Source organism: Macaca mulatta, chromosome 14 (assembly GCF_049350105.2).
Source record: "Macaca mulatta isolate MMU2019108-1 chromosome 14, T2T-MMU8v2.0, whole genome shotgun sequence".
Taxonomy (NCBI): domain Eukaryota; kingdom Metazoa; phylum Chordata; class Mammalia; order Primates; family Cercopithecidae; genus Macaca; species Macaca mulatta.
Window position 1 is genome coordinate 4,600,742 of NC_133419.1, and position 20,559 is coordinate 4,621,300.

Consider the following 20,559-nt stretch of genomic DNA (forward strand, 5'->3'; position numbering starts at 1 on the left):
GCAGACCTGCACTAAAAGAAATACTAAAAGGAATTTTTAGACAGAGGGAAAATAATCCCATATGAAAGTCTGATAAGGTAGAAAAGAATAAAGAACATTGGAAAGGAAAATATATATGTGAGTAAAGCTAATGAATATTGATGGTTTAAAATAGCGATAACAATGTCTTGTGGGGATTAAATATAAGTAGCATTAATACATGACAAAAATAAACAAAAGGTGGGGGGGGAAGGTAAATGAAGTTAAAAGCATTTTTAAAACCTTAAGTTAAGGTTTTCACATTGTCCAAAGGTGGTATAAATATTGTTTTAAGAAAGACTCTAAAAAGCCAGGAATGCAAGTGGCAATTTCTAGTGCAACCACTTGAAGAATGATAAAGACACACATAACTAACCAAATAATAGAGAGAAATGGCAATTTAAAAAAGAATTGATTAACCAAAAAGTAGGAGGTAAAAAAGTCCAAAAAACAAATGGTATAGCTATAAAACTTATAGTAATATAGTGGATGTAAACCCAGACATATATCAGTAATTATAATAAACATAAATGGCCTAAATATTCCAATTAAATGACAAAGTTATCAGACTGATTTTTTTTAAAAACTTCAACTATATATTATATACAGAAGACACACTTTAATATAAAGAACCAGAATGATTAAAAGTCAAAGGATGGAAAAAATATCAATATACCATGCAAACACTTGAAAGAAACTTGCTGCAGCTATAGAAATATCAAATAAATATATTTCAAAATAAGAAATTTTACTAGAGATAAAAAGGGATGCTTTATAGTCAACAGAAAGATATAACAATTTTAAATTATGTACATATCAAAATACATAAACCCAAAACTGACAGAACTAAAATAAGGAATAAACCATTAATTGTGATTGCATATTTTAACTTAAAATTTAGCACAACTCTTTCAGGAAATCATAGAATTTCATACACACACACACAAAATCGACAAAAATTACCGAATATATATGTATTTTTAAGTGCACAAAAAATCATTTACCACAATAGCCCATGGTGAGCCATAAAGCCAGCCTCAACACAGTTCAAGGGACTGAAATTTTGTCCTCTGATAACAACAGAAACAAGTAAAGACCAATAACAAAAGGACAACTATAAAAAAACTCAGTCTTCGGAAATTAAGTGATACCCTTCTAAGTTATCTATAGAACAAGACTAAATCACAGTGAAAATTTAGAAACAGTTTGAACTGGATATCATGAAAATAAGATATCCCATATCATATTACAGTATCATCATATGTAGCTAAATCTGTGTTTGAAAATAATTGTACAGCCCTAAATGCATTTGAGCCCAAAAAGAAGGCTGAAAATTAATGATCTAAATTTATGACTCAGGAAGCTAAAAAAGGACTGTATATTAGACCCAAAGTAGAAGGACACAAATAATAAAGAACAGAAACCAACAATTTAGAAATCAAATTTATAATGGAGAAATCAACAAAACTAAAATTGCTTATTTAAAAGACTAATAAAATTGATAAAACTCAATCAAGACTCAGGCCTGCCTCTCACAAGAGTGGAGACCACATGCCACATGTCTAAATAGTTAAGTTATAAATCAAGCTAGCAAACAATGGAATGAAATGTTTTCTGTTTCTGCTTTAACAAATATACCTTCCTACAACAGAGAAGGCTAGGTTCAAATTTAGGAGTCTCGGACTCCTTGGAGATGTGTGCCAGCAGCTGAGGTGATGGGGAGCTGGTACCTGCCACACACTTTCGCCACCCTGGCACCATCCTGTGCTGTGAGGAGCCTGTACCTCCAAAGTCTGACCACAGCCCCACAACATCTGCCCCTTAGCTACCTGCTTGGCCTACACCATGTTCCCATGGCTTGTCTTTGAAAGGACAAAGCCAGTGGGGAGGACTTGCAGGCTCTGGGAGCAGGCTGGGGGCCGTTAGTTAGGGACATTTGGGGCCTGAATATCTAGGCATGGTCTCGGAAGGGGTGTGTGGGCCCTGGCTGTGCAGTTTCCTTAGCTCCATGAACTTTATACCTGTGGTGAGGGGTGCGGACCAGAGGAGGGATGTGGTAGCTCAGGGTCCTGAGCAGGGGCCCCTCTTTCCTGGGCCTGAGGGCTATATTGGAGACAGAGTACAAAATAGAGAAGACAGACACAAATGATGGGTAACAAGAACGAGAAAGCAGACATTACAACAGTTTCTACAGACAGGAAAAAGATAATGCGAGTACATTATTAATAACTATTCAAATACATGGGAAAATCTAGATGAAATGGACCATTTTCCAGAAAAGCACCACTTCCCAACACTTGCATTAGAGGAGGTAAACAATCACAATGTCTGTATCTATAAATAAATTTGATTTCTAATTAAAATTCTTTTTGTAAAGAGAACTCTAGGTACATAGAGCTCCATTGGTAAAAATTTTCTAGACATTTCTGGAAGAAATAACACCAATCTTCCACAAACTTCCAGGAATAGGTAGAGAGACCATTTCCCAGTGAATTTGAACCTGAAAAGGATCTTACAATATGAGACAATGTATCTTATAAATATACATATCTCTTATAAATCCTAAACAAAAATACCAGCAAACCAATTCCATTAACAAGGTTAAAATATTATGACCAAATTGAACTTATTTCAGGGACGTAAGGTTGGTTTAATACTCAAAAATTAACAAAATAAAGGAGAAAAAAACCCCAAATGATCATCTTGGTAGGTGCTACAAAAAGCATTTGGTAAAATTTAACACCTGTTTGTAAACACCTGTTCTCTCTTAGCAAATTAAAGAGAAATGACTAAACCTACAACAAATAGCATGTTAAATAGTAAGCTATCGAAAGCTATACTCTGATGCTGGAATTGAAACACAGATGTCTGCCACCTCCACTCCTATTCAACATTGCATTGGATGTTCTACGGATGTAATAAGGCAAGAAAAAGAAATAAAAAGTTATGGATTGGAAAGGAAAAAATGAAACTGACATTATCCCCAAAAGCATGATTTTGAAAGGAGAAAATTCAGATGAACTATTGGAATTAAAAAGTAAATTTGGCAAACCAGATGAACTATTGGAATTAAAAAGTAAATTTGGCAAAGTCACTGAATACAAGATTAACACTCAAAAGTCAATTGTTCTTCTATATACTAGGAACAAATAAAATCCTAAAAACTCATGCCTTTTTAAACAATATTAAAAAAAATTAAATGTATAAGAACAAACTAAAAAGATGCATGCCCTCAACAAAGAAAAATCACCAAACATTACTAAGAGACATGAAAGAAAACCAGAATGAATGGCAGGATGGTCCATGTTCATGAATTGGAAGTCTCAATAAGTATAACCATCAATTCTCCCCAAACTGGGGCCAGGCACGATGGCTCACATCTGTAATCCCAGGACTTTGGGAGGCCGAGATGGGCAGATCATCTGAGGTCAGAAGTTCAAGACCAGCCTGGCCAACATGGTGAAATCCTGTCTCTACTAAAAATACAAAAAAATTGGCTGGGTGTGGTGGTGGGCGTCTATAATCCCAGCTGCTTGGGAGGCTGAGGTAGGAGAATCGCTTGAACCTGAGAGGCGGAGGTTGCAGTGAGCCAAGATCGTGCCATTGCACTCCAGCCTGGGTGATAAGAACAAAACTGAGTCTCAAAAAAAAAAAAAAAATTCTCCCCAAATTGGTCTTGACCTATAGATTCAATGTGATCCCAATCAAAATGTCAGAAGGCATGTGTGTATGTGCGTGTGTGTGTGTAAGACAGGTTGACAAGCTGATACTGAAATTTATACGGAAATGCCAAAGGCCAACAAGAGTAAAGACTCCCTCAAGGGAAAAGTGAGAGGATGTATACTATCTGATATTCATATTGACCAACAATAGTTATAACAGTGTAATATTCAAGGATACATGGATCAAAGTGGAGATTCTAGAAACTGACCTGCATTATATTCCACAATTGATTTACTACAAAGGTGCTGCTGTAGTGCAGTGTGGGAAAGGACTGTGTTTTCAATGAGTAGTGTGTAATCAATAAGTGGTGTGGAATCAGTAAGTGGTATGGAATCAATAAATGGTGTGGAGAGTCATAGGGAGAAAGCTGGACCTTGACCACCTACCTTATGTCATACACAAAGCCAATTCCAGATGCAAAAAGGCCAACCATAAAGCTTCTAGAATATACCACAGAGGGCTACCTTCATGACCTTAGGATGCACAAATATCTCTTAAACAGAACACAGAAATCAGTAACCACAAAGGAAAAGATTGATAAATCTTCAATAAAATTAGAAACCCGTGTTGATCAAAAGACAACATTAAGTAAGTGAAAAGGTAAGACACAGAGCGGGAGAAGATATTTGAAATGCATATAAATCTCAAAGGACTTGTCTCCAAAATATGTAAACCACTCTTACAAAGGAATAGAAAAAGACAAATAACCCAATTAAAAAAAATTCTCGTATGAGCACTTCCTCAAAAGAGGCTCTTCAAATGATCCATATGCCTATGATACGGTGACCACCAGCATTAGTCCTCAAAAAGACACAACGTAAAACCACAATGAGATACCACAACACACACACCAGAATGGCTCAAAGCAAACCAAGACCAGACCCCAAGCCAAAACCTGACAATGTCAACAGGAAATCTGTGGTGTGTTTATACAACAGAATACTTTAGAGCAACAAGAATGAAGGACTTCTACATGTAACCACGTTGAAGAATCTAACATATGAAGTTAGAGCAAAAGCTGGATTCCACTGAATTCAACAACAGGCAAGTTGAATCCACAGTGATAGGTGGAGGGTAATGACTGGGGGTGGGTGGGCATCATGAAGGGGGCTTCAGGGGAGCTAGTAATGTTCTTTAGCTTGATCTGGGTGGTAATCATCGGATACATTCATGTTGTAAAAATTCTTCAAACTGTAAAATTATGATGTGTACACTTTTATGAACGTCTACTGCAATAAAAACTGTTTGCTTTCAAATAAAAAAAAAAGTGTATATGGCAATGGTAGGTTCTTGAAGCACAAATAAGCCTGGGTAAATGCTGACACTGGTGGTCAACCATGCATCACGTTGCTTTCCGTCCTCATGAGAATTTCCAAGCATGTCCTCTCCCTTAGTTTTCCTATAACCCTGTTAATATCCCCATTTGACAGGTAAGGAAATTGAGGTCAGAGGTGTGAGTGAAGTTGCCCTAGGTCACACAGCTAGAGAATAGAAAAGTAGGATTTAAATCCAGGTCTTATCTTCAAATACCACGTCTTCTGCCTTTTAATTTAACTACTCCTGAGGTGAACTAGAACCACAAGCACTAAACATTTGTGAGGTGCCTACGGGGAGCACTGTTCTCGATGTTATAGAAGTTAGGAGGAAAAGCTTGAGGGCAGCACAGGAGAGATTAGTTATCCCCACCATTACCTTTGGGGCTCCCAACAGTGGTGCAGCAGTTACCTTGGGGGTGGTGGAGGTGGGACCAAGGTCAACAGAGAAAGGAAAAGCACAGGGAGCGGGAAGTCAGAGAAGCCTCCAGGGAGGAGGAGCCATAGGGCTGGGCTTAGGAGCTGCCTGGGGAACGAGGAAGGCGGCTCCGAGTGAGAGGCAGCAGGAGCAATGGTGTGATGTGGTGCTAAGTAAGTGGATCATGACCTGCACCTGCACTGTGGGGCGGAGGACCTGGCCCTCCAATCCTGCAGCCTGTTCCCAGCACTTCTGTGTCAATAGTCAACGAAATTCAAACCTCACCTGTAACAGGTACTAAACAGCTGTGTTATCACAGCTGCCATGGATTTCAGGGTTTGGCTAGTTTTGTCATTATGTATTTTGCACCCCGAATAGGATGCAGGGGTTTCCAGGTGAAGTGGCCATGCCAGGAGGAAAAGCTCCAGGCAATATTCAGGTGATTTTCGCAGAATGCAGTCTGTCATCTCCAGGAATGGAAGAATCATTCCTAAAACAGCCCAGGGAGCCATCTCTATTGCTTAAAATGCAGACAGTGGCTGGGCGTGATGGTTCACACCTGTAATCCCAGCACTTCAGGAGGCTGAGCAGGTGGATCACCAGAGGTCAGGAGTTCGAGACCAGCCTGACCAACATGGTGAAACCCTGTCTCTACTACAAATACAAAAATTAGCTGGGCGTGGTGGCAGGCACCTGAAATCCCAGCTACTCGGGAGACTGAGGCAGGAGAATCACTTGAACCCGGGAGGCAGAGATTGCACTGAGTTGAGATCGTGCCACTGTACTCCAGCTTGGGTGACAGAGTGAGGCTCCATCTCAAAAAAACAAAACAAAACAAAACAAATAAACAAACAAAAAAACACAGCATGCAGATTCATAGAAGATTAGGTAGCCATCTTGCTTGCTCATTCATTCGAATATTCACTCACTTCCTGGAATAGTTATCCCCACCATTACCTTTTAGCATTTATCCTCCATCCCCAGTGCCCATAACAGCTCCCGGAACACAGGAGGTGCTCAGAGCATGACCCGCTGAATAAATGAACCAACTGCCACTTATTCCATGCCAGCTATGTGGCAGGCATTGCACTTCAGGCTGGTTGTTCGGGTCATCTTCAAGATAACCTTTGAGTCAGGGACTATCATATCCCCATTTGACGGATGAGGAAACCAAGGCATAGAGAGGCGACGTCACTTGTCCAAGATCACCTGACTGGGAACAGTCAGGCTTTGAAACCTGATCTGTCAACTGCAAAGCCAGAGCGGCTGGCCATACCACCACGGGGCCTTCTGTTGTTTCCGGTGGGTGACTTGGGAGCATTGAGAAGCGCTGGTGGTGGGAGCTGAGCTTCCTGCTCCCACTTCACGTTGGGTCATGGTTTATCCTGCTGAGGTGGGCTTTTGGCATCTTTATGCGTCTTAGATTTCCACCTCCGAGATGTCACAGCCAGCTCCTCCCATAAGCCACCAGAAAGCAAGCAGGGGGCCAGCATCAGTGGCAATTGCTGTGAAAAAACAGTTGTGGTTCAGGAAGAAAACACATCCTGCTTGTCCGGGAAGCGTATGCCCAGCTGTTCACGGGACACACACACAGACCCAAAGAAACCAGGTGTGGCCCTCGGCATTCAAGAAGAACCTGTTTCCACTGGTAAACACACTGCCCAGGATCCTGTCTGTCCACTTTCTGCTGAGGCGGTGAGGCCCCCCCAAGGGATATAATTTCCTGAGGAGCAGAAACCACTCACCGATGTGGAGAGGTCTCCGGCACGCACAAAACAGCACCTAGTGGCCAGAAAAGGTAACTGTGCATCAGTAACCACGGTTGGGGGGTGGTCAGGGGTAGGGGGGGTGTGGAGAAGAGTGGGGAGAAGGGGAGGAGGAAGGGAAGTGAGGGGAGACACAGAGAGAGAAACAGAGACAGAGAGACAGAGAGAGTGGAAAAGAGAGAGGGAGGTGGGGGAGAGAGAGGAAGAGAGACAGACAGAGACAGACATCCCAGGACAAAGTTTATTTCAAGGTCTGGATTTTCTGAACTTCGATCTTACGTCTAATCGATAAATCACACCCCACTCATTGCCTAATCTCAAAAACTTGATTCAGCACAAGCAGAGATGACTTCCATAACCATTTTGGAAACAAGATGGGGGGAAAAAAAGAATAGAAACTGATCTGTTAAAAAAAAAAATCTATGTGAACCTTAAACTTTATTCAACCTTAAAAGAAGCTAAAACATCTGATAACTATCCGATAGAGTTTATAGAAACTGGATGGATTATTAAATAGGAAAATGTTTACTATGTTTCAAAAATTCAAATCCACCAGTTCAACCATTGGGTAAATGTTTATCTAAAAGTTCAGGGGCAAAGTTAAACAGTTGAAATAAAATGGAATTAAGCCTTAATATTTTGTTTTACTTTGAGTGCAGATGGAAGACAAAAACAATATCTCATAAAACGGAAAGTTTCTATTTTCACCAAAATATTTGGAAAAGCCATTTTATTTTAAATTTGGACACCTAGATTCAATATAACTTTTGCAAGGGAGGTTTCAGCAGAATCCAGGAAGCTGGAGCATTTGGAAGTGGGCTTTGATTATGATTTAAAACATTCTCATTCCACAATGATACAATTTATTTCAAAAAGTGTCCTACCAGCCAGAAACTGCCTGTTTAACTGCAGTACTTGTAAAACCCTAATGTCTCCAAAGAAAATACCATTCTTCCTTTCTGTCATTTGCCCCTGTCTCAGGTAAAAAAGGCAGAACCTATGGGGACTGTTTTAATTGATGCTGATGCCTCCATTTTTGAGATATTTCTGGGTCTTTTAAAAATGATTTTATTATGCAATCATCAAAATTATTTTAGAGTGTCATGAGAAGTCTGAATGGCAAAAAGAAGTCATTATGATTCAAACCATTGTACAGAAAATGTTGTCTCTGTTTTCAGTTAAGAAGAAAGTCTTCAGAGATCCAAAATATAAACAAAAGTTATTCTTGATCAAGAGTGTGTCTTTGGTCTTTTGTTCTCCACCCCCTCTGAAGAGAAAGAGTTCTTTAGCCAATTTTTCCGTCTTCTTCACAGTTTATCTATCAAGCTTTGGCCTCTCTTGTTAGCTCGCTCTCTCATCATTCAAAGATTCTTATATCTCCAATGTGTTTCAATCTATTGTAGCCATAGTTCTTATTTCTCCGTATAATTAAAATTATTTTTTAGAATACTTTTAGGTTTACAGAAAAATACGACGATAGTAGAGAGCTTCTGCATATCCAGCGCCCAATTTCCTTTATTGCCAACATCTTACATTAGGATGATACATTTGTTACAATTAATGAACCAATCCCAATGTATTATTATTAAAATCTCATACTCAATCACAATATAGTATTAAAGTCTCATACTTCATTCAGATTTTCTTAGTTTTTACTTAATGTCTTCTTTCTTTCTCTTTCTTTCTTTCTCTTGTCTTCTTCTTCTTCTTCTTCTTCTTCTTCTTCTTCTTCTTCTTCTTCTTCTTCTTCTTCTTTTTCTTCTTCTTCTTCTTCTTCTCCTTCTTCTTCTCCTCCTCCTCCTCCTTCTCCTCCTCCTCCTCCTCCTCCTCTTCTTCTTCTTCTTCTTCTTCTTCCTCCTCCTCCTCCTCTTTCTTCTGCTGCTTCTTTCTTTCCTCTCTTTCTCCCTTTCTCCCTCCCTCCCTCCCTCCCTCCCTCCCTCCCTCCCTCCCTTCCTTCCTTCCTTCCTTCCTTCCTTCCTTCCTTCCTTCCTTCCTTCCTTCCTTCCTTCCTTCCTTCCTTCCTTCCTTCCTTCCTTCCTTCCTTTTTGACAGAGTCTTGCTCTTGTCACCCAGGCTGGAATGCAATGGTGTGATCTTGGCTCACTGCGACCTCCATCTTCTGGGCTCAAGTGATTCTCCTACCTCAGCCTCCTGAGTAGCTGCAATTACAGGTGCCTGCCACCAGGCACAGCTAATCTTTATTTTTTTGTATTTTTAGTAGAGACAGGGTTCACCATGTTGACCAGGCTGGTCTTGAACTCCTGACCTCAGGTGATCCTCCCATCTCAGCCTCCCAAAGTTCTGGGATTACAGGTGTAAGCCACCACACCCAGCTTAATGTCCTTTTTCTTTCCAGGATCCCATCTTACATCATAATTCTTTTTGATACCCAAATTGCATCATTTTTGGCCAACAAGAGCCCCTCCAGGAGCCCCTGTGTCTTTCTGACCTGACTCATTCAGCTTTGAGGAGTTCCTTGCCACCTGGAAGAGTGAGATCCTCCAGGCTCATTCAGCCCCTTTTCACCCTGGGACCTGGAATTGGCCACTTCTCTCAGTGTCCGGGTAGTCTCATGCATCTCAAATGGCCGTATTCTTAGAAAAGCTTGAAATAACAAGCTACATTTAATTTATTTCTTCCAAACCGTGCTTTTGAGATATTCTTAGCCTCTTCTTTCGCACAGGTAGGTTTTGCTAAGCTGTCTCCCCAGTCCACTGTCCCTGGAATACGGGGGTCTCAGAGCTGCACTTACTATTAACGGCCTCCCACCCCGAGACATGAAGTCTTAGTTTGACAGCAGACGATGACCAGCTACGGTGTGTGCCATCGTGCCTTGGCATGCAAATGTTGAATAAATAAAAAGAGTCCTGCAAATCATTTTGCAGGGAACCATATATGCTTTTATTAAAAAGATCAGAAAATTGGCACAATGGCATAGACTAACACTGGGCATTTCTGCTGAACCCTGTGAGCTCAACCTTTATTTCATAATTATTCCTGCACCTTTGTCATGCATCCAGAGTCCTTTTTGCTCATGCCTCTTCAGCCCATGTTAACTTGAATCACAGCCAGACTCAAGGACAGAGTCCCAGTGATCTGGGGACTGAACTCCGCCATCCTCTCCCTCACCTGGTTTTTGAACAGTTGTCTAAGTTGACATGAGTTAGATGTCCAGAGCAAGAAAAGACTGGGTAGAGGGGTGAGGCACATTCCTTGTTCTCTAAAGTCCAGTTCCCAAATGAACAAAACCCTCACCATCTTACATTTGTATCTTTCTCAATTTTTCTAGCATTAGTCCATTCCATCTCACACAACACAGGAATCCTCCTTTGGGTCTGAAGCCAGTATGGTTCTGGCTCTGCTGGGGAGAGCTCATCTTGAAACATGTTTTCATGTGGATGTTGTGGGAAGAGAGTCTTGGAAAGCGAAGATCTTCCCTTAAACACCCTTCCCATATGATACACAAAAAATCAGTTGCGTGAGTCGTGTCCAGCCTCACATCCAGACAAGCTAGAAGCTCCATCAATTAATAGATCAAGCATTTGCCCTGGTGGCCTGGCCTGGAATATTTTCTGATTTTGTTGCTGTTGTTCTTTAATGTCACCAATCATAGAATTTTAGGGTCGAGTGGAAGATTACTGATGATATTTTTTTCTCTCAAGAAAACGTATTCTTCGGATTTGTTTTCTTTCTACACAAGCAGAGCTTCTTAACATCCTGGCAGTTACAGAGATTTCACTTCTAGGGCATCATGGCAGTTTCAGAAATTTTGCTTCTAGAGTATTTGTGAGTTGGACTTCTACCAATGAAACAGGAAATATTGGATTTTTAAAAATGTATATGTCACATATTTTTTGGTAACTCTTTATATTGATATAATCCCAAATATATAAAAAAATTGCCAAGATTGCACAAGGAATGCCTGTTTAGCCTTCACGTGGATTCACTAGTTGTTTATGCTTTGCCACATTTTCTTTATCATTTTGTTCTACCTTATATTTCTTATTTGCCTTCTATCTTATCTTTCTATCCTCTCATATCCCCATTTCTAGTTCTATCTTTGTATTTGTACATATCTACGCATTTTCCTCTAAACCATGGGAGTGTAATTTAAAGAGTAAGTACTTTACTGAATATTTCTTTATGTTTGAAAACATTGTAATACTACAATCTAATCTATAGTCTTTATTCAAATTTCATGCACTGTTCCAATAATGTCCTTCAGAGCTTATTTTTCCAGGTCCAGGATTCAGTCTAAGATCAGGTATTACAGGGAGTTGTCATGTCTTCTTAGACTCTGTTAATCTGGAACAGTTTCAGCCTTTGTCATGATAACGGCCTTTGTGATCATAATAGTTTCAAAGAATATATGCCAGCCACTATCTTGACCTTTGCAATTAATGAGAAATTGATGGGGAGATACTTCATGACTATGTAAATATCCTGTTCCTCATCAAACATTTACTATCAACACTAGCTTTAGAATCTATTGATGGTTTCCTTCTATATTTATAAGTTGGCATTCTATTGTAAAGAAGAATTTTCCTTCTTCATTGTTTATTATTTATTTATTTCCATTTGGACTAATGGATTCCGATTTTACTCAATTGGTTACAATCAAGTACTATCATTATTTATTTTGATGAATAAGTTGTTCTATACTTGACCCATGGTAGCACCTTCCAGCTGACTTCTCTGTCCCTTTAAGGGAAATAGCATACAATTGGGTTTTGCTTTTGATTTGAACTATAATTTCTGCCTTTTAATTGGAGTGTGTAGACCATTTACATTTAACATATTAATAAATGTGCATATAAATCTACCATCTTGATATATATGTATAATATATATAGCAAATGTGTGCTTTTTGTATAAAATGTTTGTTATTCCATTTTATCTTTATTGTTGGATTCTTAGCACTTTTTGTTTTATTTTACTTTTATTTAGTGGTCGCTTTTGAGTTTACAACATAGTTTTAAACTTATGATGGTATATTTTCAAATATTATACCACTTCACATATAGTTTAAAAATCTTTCAACAATATACTTCCATTTCTCTTTCCTTTGTGCTACTGTCCTATTACATTTTATTTCTATGTATGTAATAAGCCCTATAATACAGTTATTATTTTTGGTATACACAGTTAATTATCTTTTAAGGAGATTAAAACTGAGAAAATGTTTTTATATTAACCTACATATTTATTATTATATACTAATTCTGGTGCAATCCATCCTTTTGTGTGTGTCCCAATTTCATCTGTTACAATTTTCCTTTTGCCTGAATAACTTCCTTTATCATTTCTTGTGGTATAGGTCTGCTAGCAATGAATTTTCTCAGCTTTTGTTCTTCTGTGAAAGTCTTTATTTCACCTTTATTTTTGAAATATATTTTTGCTGAGTGTAGAATTCTAGGTTGGCATTTTGTTTCTTTCATACTTTAAAGATGTTGTTCCATTGTCTTCCGACTAGCATATACTTTGATGAGAAGTATGCCAAACTCTTGTTCCTCTACATAATATGTCCTTTTTCTCCAACTGCTTTTAAGATTTTTTTTCTTTATCACTTGTTTTCAGCAGTTTGATTATGATGTGCCTTGGTGTGTTTTCTTCGTGTTTCTTCTGATTGAAATTTATTAAGCTTTTTAGATCTGTGGGCTTATACTTCTCATTAACAATGGCAAAATTTTTTTATCATTTTTTTCTTCAAATACTTTTTCTGCACCCACTTCCATTTCTTGGACTTTTAGCACACATATGTTGGACTATTTGGTATTGTTCCACAAATCTATGATGTTCTGTGTATTTTTCCCCGTGCTTTTTCTCTCTGTTTTATCCTGAAGAGTTTCTGTTGCTATGTCTTCAATTTTGTTGATCCTTTCTTCTGCAGTACCTTATCTGCCGTTAATCCCGTTCTGTGTATTTTTCAACTATAGGAATTCCATTTGGATTGTTTCAGAAACATCTTTCATTCTTTTCTTCATCATTTCATGATACGTTCTTGAATAGATGCAGCACACTTTTAATCATTTTAATATTATTTTCTTCTAATTTTATCATTTGTCTCATTTCTGGGTCTGTTTCTATTGATTATTTTCTCTTCTAGTTATGGGTCATATGCTCTCACTTCTTTGCATGCCTGCTAATTTTTTATTAAATGCCAGACATTAAGATTTTATGTTGTTGAGTACTAGATTTTATTGCTTATTCTTTAATTCGTGTTAGAATCTGTATGAGCACACAGTTAAGTTGCTTAGAATCCATTGAATCTGTTCAGGGTTTGCTCCTACACTTTGATAGGGCAGATCCAGAGAAACCTTGAATCCCGATGATACCCTTCTGAGAACCCTGCTCAGTGATGCCGTGTGGATCTTTTCACCTCAGTTGGTGAGACCGTGAGCTATTCCCAGCCCTCTGTGAGCCCTCAGAAGTGTTGGATCTACTATCTTCTGGTGGTTCTTTCCCCAGCCCTGGGTAGTTTCCTCTTATGCTTATGCAGGTTAGTACTCAGCCACAGACTTAAGGGCACCTCTCTGTAGATTTCTGTCTCTCTCAATCTATGTGTGTGTGTGTGTGTGTGTGTGTGTGCGCGCATGCACACACACATGCAGGAATGCAACATCCCCCTCTTGGGTATTCTGATTCACACATTTTAACTTCTTGGACTCCTTGAACTCTCATCTTTTTATCTTCAATACAGTGAGACTGCTTGACTGCCTGAGTTCCTCTGTCTGTGCTGCAGCCTTTGGACAATTATCATGCCTTCAACTTGTTTGCTTCACTTTTCTCAGGAATCAGCCCTGAGCTGCCTCAGGGCTGCTGTCCCACATTTCAAAGCCATTGCTTCCTATATTTTGCCTGTTTATTGCTTAAGGCTGGGGAAGGGGCAGGTTAAGTCTGATCCCTGTTACTACATCATGGTCAGAATTGCAAGCCTCCCATGCATGCTTCTGCTGTGTTCTCATGACCATTCAGCTCACCTCTGCTTTTTCACTTTCTCATGCACACTGATGCTCCAGCCTCTCCTGTGCTTTCCCACCTCAGCCCAGGTATCAGTCATTTCTCTGAGATGCCCTAGTTCCTTTTCATGGAGAATGATATTTAGAAGCCACAATCCAAGTAAATAGGCTTATTGCTGATGGTGTGTTGGCCAGTTTTTAAAAATAGAAATTAAAGACATATGCATTTAACCTACAGCAGGGAAATAACCAGGAACTTGAGGAGAGGTCCCCTGTTCTTTCCGCCTGAAATGAAAACATTGCAGCTTACAGAAAATTTCCTTCAACATCCTCCACTAATAGGGAAGGAAAGACAGCAGAATTACTGTTTTTTCAACATATTTTCACCGAGAACCTCCTTCCCACCAGGGTTTGTTCTAGATGCTGGTGATTACAGCAGCTATCGAAAAGACAAAAATCTCTGCCCCTGTGGTGCTTACATGAATACCTACTGTTATTATTTTGCTGCTGCTGTTGTTATTTGAGCTCACGTCTTTTCATGAAAGTCAATTTAGTTCTTTCTACATAGTTCCGCCATCTGGACGAAATGTGGCCATTTAAACCATCACTTAAATGTGTGCGTGAGTCTGGAGGTCAGGTTTCCCCCAGCCTAAATAGTTGTGTGTGTATGAATTTAAATCTTCAATCTCAATATTACATGTATAAATGTTCCCATGCAAAAAATCAATGACACAAACCCATATGTGAAATATTGAGTGAGAAGAGTAAATATTGGGATGAGGGGTAAACCCTTGCTTTGTGATACAGGGGTCAAGGTTCACAGAAAACATTAATTTACTTGCCGTCTCCTGTTTGCAACTGCCAAATAGCACTCACAAGACCCATTTTTTTTTTTTTTTTTTTTTTTTGCAGATAAATTGAAATGTGATGTGATTGCGAATGTTGCTTGTGATTTAGGGAAGCTGAGGTCGGCATCCCCTGCCCCTACTGTCATACATGGGGTGGGGTGGGTGTGACCCAAAGCATTACAGCCTCATGGAATCTCAGGGCTGGAGGGCAGTGGAGAGTCCCCCTTCTTTAATGCCTAATTCAGTGTCTGAACCCTGTCCACCAGGTCCCCACCAAGCTCCCAGAACCTCTCCACTGACAGGACCCTCAAGCTATGATGCTTAGAAAGTTCTTTGTTCAACCTGACATTTGCTGATGGCTTCTTTATGACTTACACTGTTTCCTCTAAGTTCTGTTTTCTGACAGCACATGGAATCTGTGCAGCTGTTCATTCATAGCCCTGGTCTTCAGATGGCTTCATAGTCTCCTTTCCAAGGCAGTTTGATCTACTTTGATTGACCTGTCTTCACAGATCGTGCTGCAGCAGCCAGTGTCCTTTGACTGAGCTCTGAACTGCCTCATCCAACAGTCACATTTTATTTTATTCTATTTGAGACAGAGTCTCACTCTGTCACCCAGGATGGAGTGCAGTGGCACAATCTCAGCTCACAGCAACCTCCGCCTCCCAGGCTCAAGTGATTCTTGTGTCTCAGCCTCCCGAGTGCTGGGATTGCAGGTGTGTGCCACCGTGCCCGACTAATTTTTGTATGTTTAGTAGTGACAGGTTTCACTATGTTGGCCAGGCTAGTCTCGAACTCCTCCATCTTTTGTAACTTTTTCGCAATATCTGGCCAACTATTTGTAACAAAATGTAATTTTAACATACCTTGCCCTGGAGTACTATCAGGATCTAAGTCAGCATAACTTCTCGTCTGTTCTCTCAACCTGTCTAAAAAGTGCATGGGCCCTTCATCTTTCTCTTGCTGCAAATCAAAAGCCTTAGTAAGGTTTTGCGGTCTGGGTGCAGACTCTTTAATCCCTCTTATGATTAGCTCATGCAAATCTTCCATATTTTCCTGGCGAGCTGCATTATTATTATCCCATTGCGGGTCTTGAGCAGGGAATTTGGTATCCACTGCCGGATTATCTTGGCCGGCAGATGATCATGTTCCCAGGCTGCCATAGCAGCTCTGTGAATCATGTTTCACTCTTCCTTTGAGAAGAGAATACCTAGGATCAACATTAATTTTGTCCAAGTATATAGTTGGGGACCTAAGAACTGATTGATTTGCTCTGCTACTCCTTCTGGGTCATCTCGCAGAGGGTTGAGTTCTTTCTTTAGACCCTGAACTTCAGGAGCAGTTAAGGGGGATTTATGAATCCAGTTGCACCCCCACCTTGTGGCACTTCCTTTTGAGGAAAGAGCTAAAAAGCTGACTCTTAGGAAGTGCAAAGAAAGGGAAGATTCTGAATATCCTTTCTGCATTGTTCTATTGCTCTTTGGAGTCCTCGTTTTGAAGAGAAATGACAGTGATCATGTTCCTCAGGGACTTCTGCTTCCAGAATCAGAATAGTCACCTGAGGTGGAAGGGGAGATGGGACTACCACCTGCGGAAGGGGAGGTGGGACTACCACCTGCGGAAGGGGAGGTGGAACATCTGCCTGCGGAAGGGGAGGTGGAACATCCGCCTGAGGAAGGGGAGGTGGGACTACCACCTGCAGAAGGGGAGGTGGGACTAGAAACAGGGGAAGATGGTTTAAAGGGTCCCATTGCATACTTTCTGACTTTTTGCCCGAATCTATTTCTTGTTTTAAGTCCTTCAAGGGATAAAAAGAAACCAGCCCTTGCTGCCAGCATAGGGCATAATTGAGGATGCAGGATTTTGTTATTAACATACATTATTAAAAGTTGGCAGACCCAGTCTTCATCTGAGCCATATTTTGGCCAGAAAATGGCAGGTTTCAAGATAGGCTCTTGGGTCCAAAGAAAACAACAGTACTTAATCATTAGTTGCTTTTTCTTACATTTCTTACATTTGGTCCTTTCATTCTCTTTCCAGTGTTTAAGAATGAGTCCTAAAGGACTATCAGGAGGGATTTGCTCTTTCTCACCTCCTTTGTTACCTGCCTTACTTCCTGTTCCAGGCTTGCTAGAAGTATTCACCATGTTGGGTGAAAATCTTTCCCAGCAGACTCAATCCCCCAGATCCTCCAGACCAGGGATGTCTCACCTGTCTTGTCCTTAATGGCTTTTTAAGGCTAAATTTCTTACCCCAGAAATATCTTGCCTGTATCCTTTTTCCCCAGGAGATAACCTTTCTGCCTTCTATTTTCTCTCCTGTATTGCTTTTTCCTTGGGAGATGATAATGTTTCTCCCTTCTATTTTCTCTCCTGAAGGTTATACACATTCCTCTCACACTCACTCTGTCTTAACTGAAACCATTCACTCATACACACATTCCCTTCAAGAACTGACCATCAAGGAAGTACTTTACTGCTCCCTTGTGGTTTTTCCTACCTTGGCTCACACATGAGGTCTTCTGGTCCTGCGGTTTTGAAAGTCTCTCCTTCTCCCCCACGTTGCTGAGAATCCAAGTGTGTTTCCTGCACCAGGTAAGTCCCGGCTTTCTCCCTGGAGGCCACTGCAATAGGGTGGCAGGGCTCCCCACAGGAGAGGACCAAGGACTGTCCCAGAAGGGAAACAGACTCCCTTTATGGGCCACCAAATTGTTCGAAATGGGTGCTCATTGTTGCAAAATCAACATTGAGACAAAGGATCTCTCAGCAAGGCTCTTTTACTTTCTGCAGAAAGGGTGTCGCTCACTAGCAGTCTTGCCACAAAAGCACACCCAAACAAAGGAGACGGGGACATTTATAATCTTTGTAACCTGATACAATCATCCTATGGCTGTGTCCCATTTCCATTGGTCAGAACGGGACCTCACATTCTAAGCTTGACCCGATTGGCTAATAGCTTGAAACTTTTCTAAATAGGCAAAGGGGAAAGAGGGCAAAGAAAAGAGGAAGCTAGTCATGAGAGGCTCAGGAGGGTTTCCAAATAAGGAATGGCATGCACTATGGTCCAGGGCTTGCTTAACCCTGTCCAGGCATGCCAGGGCAAGTCAGAGCAGCTGTACTGGAACATATATAGATATGCATAGAGCAAAGAAATGACAAGTTCTTTATGGTTTTAAGAAACTTTGAAGAAGAACTTCTCCATTCCTCACACAATCCTCCTGCCTCAGCCTCCCAAAGTGCTGGAATTACAGGCATGAGCCACTGCACCTGGCAACGACAGTCACATTTTAATCCTCATGCTCACTCACCTTTTCTTTGCAGCAGGAGTAGCAGTTCACTGCTTTCTCCTTGGGTTGTAATTCAAGACCCTGCCATGGAATAAGTTTTCTTTTCTACCTCAGTTTCCCCATCTGCAAATGGTAGTAATTGTGCTCATCCCAGGGGTTGATGTGAGAGTCAAATGACTACATGGTAAAGTACTTGCCCAGAGCCCAGCACCTAGTGAGTACTCAACAAGCAGAGAAAACTGGGCTTCCTGGCAGCTGTTCCACCAGGTGCTTCGTGTATAGAATTTCAAGCCTTCAAGCAACATTTTCAGAAGTCAAAGCTGAGGTTCAAGGAGCACCTCTCCCAGGGGCCCCCCAGCTGCCACACAGTAGAGGTGGGTTTGCATCCATGCTCGCTTGCCCTTGAAGGTTGTGCTTTTCCCACTAGGCCACCTGGGATCCTCCTCAGCGTCTGTGACCTGCCTTCATGCTTGGGCCTTCCTCTGCCCTCCGATGGTCTCCTGCCTCTCCTTTCTTTGCTTGCTTTCTGCCTGTGGTGTCCTCAAGGGATGAGCTTGGTCCTCCATCACCACGTTTGTAATCGGATCTCGCCCATTGTTCCAACCACCCCTATACATTAATTATTCCCAAATCCAAATTCTTCTCTTTCTCCACAGCTCTCAACAGCTCCTGACCCCAATTCCAAACCCCCGTCCATCCTGCTTCACTGAGCACTGCCCAGGTCCCTCTCATACCTGTCCTTCCCTGCCTGCAAATCTCAATTAGGAGGAGCAAAACAGGCCCAGCCACCTGAGCTGGTTCTCAGGGTGGAGTTCTGAGAGGCACTTCCACCTGGGTGTACCTCTGAAGGCAGGGACTTCTGTGTTAGGGAAGATGGATGGCACTAACGGCCAACAGATGAGGGAGGAAAGAACCCTACAAGTCATCCATTTGCTCATTGCACAGATGTTTATTGAGTGACAGTCAAGCACAGCTGCTCCCTGAGATGCTGAGCACCTAGACATGCCTGAGATGTGGCCCCAGCCTTGACAGAGAAAGGCAGGCATGTCAAAACCATACACAGGCCGGGCACGGTGGCTACCGCCTGTAATCCCAGCACTTTGGGAGGCCGAGGCGGGCGGATCACGAGGTCAGGAGATTGGGACCATCCTGGCTAACACGGTGAAACCCCGTCTCTACTAAAAATACAAAAAATTAGCTGGGCGTGGTAGCGGGGGCCTGTAGTCCCAGCTACTCAGGAGGCTGAGGCAGGAGAATGGCGTGAACCCGGGAGGCGGAGCTTGCAGTGAGCCGAGATCGCGCCACTGCACTCCAGCCTGGGCGACAGAGCGAGACTCTGTCTCAAACAAAACAAAACAAAAACAAAAACAAACCACACACAGTCAGACATCAGGGCCAGCATAGAAGAGAGAGGACTCTCAGCCCTTTCTGTCTTCATTGTCAAGGAGGAAGAGTCACTGACCAAGCCTTGCTTACCAGTGGGCTGAGCAGTACCCCTAGAAAGCTGTGCCTATGCCCTAACCTTGGAACCTGTGACTATGAACTTATTTGAAATGAGGGTTTTATAGAGTAATTAGGAATTTCAAGATGGGAGTACCCTGGATTATCCAAATGACCCCTAGATCCAGGGACAACTGCAAGGGACACACGGAGGAGAGGAGAGACACAGGGAGAAGGGGAGAAGGCCGGGTAAAGACAGAGGTAGAGACTGGGATGATGTGCCTCAGCTAAGGGACGCCTGGAGTCACCAGGGGCTGTACAGGGCAAGGAAGGATTCTACTCTAGATCCTTCTGAGGGAGCGTGGCCCGATCGGCACCTTGATTTTGGACTTCTGGCATCCTAATGGTGAGGGAATGAATTTCTGTTGCTGAAGGCCCCCTGTTGGTGGTGGTTTGTTACAACAGCCTCAGGAAACTCCTACAGCTGGGTATATACTCAAAGGATTATAAATCGTTCTGCTACAAAGACACATGCACACGTATGCTTATTGCAGCACTATTTACAATAGCAAAGACTTGGAACCAACCCAAATGCTCATCAATGATAGACTGGATAAAGAAAATGTGGCACATATACACCCTGGAATACTATGCAGCCACAAAAATGAATGAGTTCATGTCCTTTGCGGGTACATGAATGAAGCTGGAAACCATTATTCTCAGCAAACTAACACAAGAACAGAACACCAAACACCTCAGATTCTCACTCATAAGCAGGAATTGAACAA

General features: G+C 41.5%; 1 protein-coding gene across 13 annotated transcripts in view; it reads right to left on the reverse strand.

Moving 5' to 3' along the window:
- ANO1 (anoctamin 1) overlaps nt 1-20,559 on the reverse strand; it is a 218,538-nt gene that overhangs the window by 133,352 nt on the left and 64,627 nt on the right. The gene's annotated exons all lie outside the window — the stretch shown is intronic.